Genomic DNA, 1,234 nt, shown 5'->3' with positions numbered 1-1,234 from the left:
GGGATACAGAAGGGTTTGGATTGATAATGAACATAAATCTTCTTGGGTTCTGGCCATGGTTTATGTCTTGATCTGGGCGGTAGTTACATGGGTATTGGCTTTATAACTACTTAATAAATTGCAGTTATCTATTTTATGTGGTTTTCTGTGGAGGAAAAAGGAATTTACATGGGAACAACATAATATGGAAAGAAATATCAACCGAGAAAACATAGTGACCATGAATTTATAATGAAATCATATAATCACACAAAAGCTTGTACCTGAATGTTTATAGCAACATTGTTCATAATAGCCAAATGGTGGAAATAATTCACCTGTCCATCAACTGATGAATGGAGAAATAAAATGTGGCATATCCATGCAATGGGATATTATTCAGCAGTAAACTGGAATAAAGTACTGATACCTGCTACAACACTGATGAACTTTGAAAACTATGCTAAGTGAAAGAAGCAAGTCACAAAAGGGAATATGTATGGATACGTTTATATGAAATGTCCAGGATAAGCAAAGTAGATTAGTGGTTAGGGCTAGGGGAAATGGGGAATTGATGGGTGATGGCTAAGGGTTGCAGGGTTTCTTTTTGGAGTGATGGAAATGTTCTAAAATTAGATTGTGGTAATGCATGCAGAACTCTCTGAATGTACTAAAAGCCACTGAACTGTACACTTTAAATGGGCAAACTATATCCCAATAAAGCTGTTTTAAAAAGCAGAAAAAAGGACTAATAATCAAAGGAAAAGATAATAAATGCCAACCCTGAGAAGACCCGGACATTGTAACTATCAGATGAAGACTTTAAAGCAGCCGTTTTGAACATTATAACTATGTTCCATGAGGTAACAGTAAACACTCTTGAAATAAATGGAAAAATGCTTTCAGTAGAGAAATAGAAACTACAGAGAACAAATGAAACTTTTACTTACAGCCTAGAGATATATAGAACTGAAAAGATGTCACTCCTACACTTAAATAACAAGACAAAAGCAGAAAAACTGGAAATCAATTACTTTTCACAGACCATCAGAGAACTGATGTCACAAGCCAAATGGCAATCCCAAATTTGGAGAGTAACAGCTGCCTGCAGAGAGTAATAGTCCAGAGAAACTTGTCCTGAGCATTTACTTAGCAGGGGATGACTCCAGACACCATATAAACTGGTAAGAAAATTAAACTAGAAATTTTGTTGCATTGGTAGAAGCCTAGTGTGGGTGGCATGAGACTGTGAAGT

This window comes from Trichechus manatus, unplaced genomic scaffold (assembly GCF_000243295.1).
Source record: "Trichechus manatus latirostris isolate Lorelei unplaced genomic scaffold, TriManLat1.0 scaffold00176, whole genome shotgun sequence".
Classification (NCBI taxonomy): Eukaryota; Metazoa; Chordata; class Mammalia; order Sirenia; family Trichechidae; genus Trichechus; species Trichechus manatus.
Note: the sequence above shows the minus strand (reverse complement) of the source record.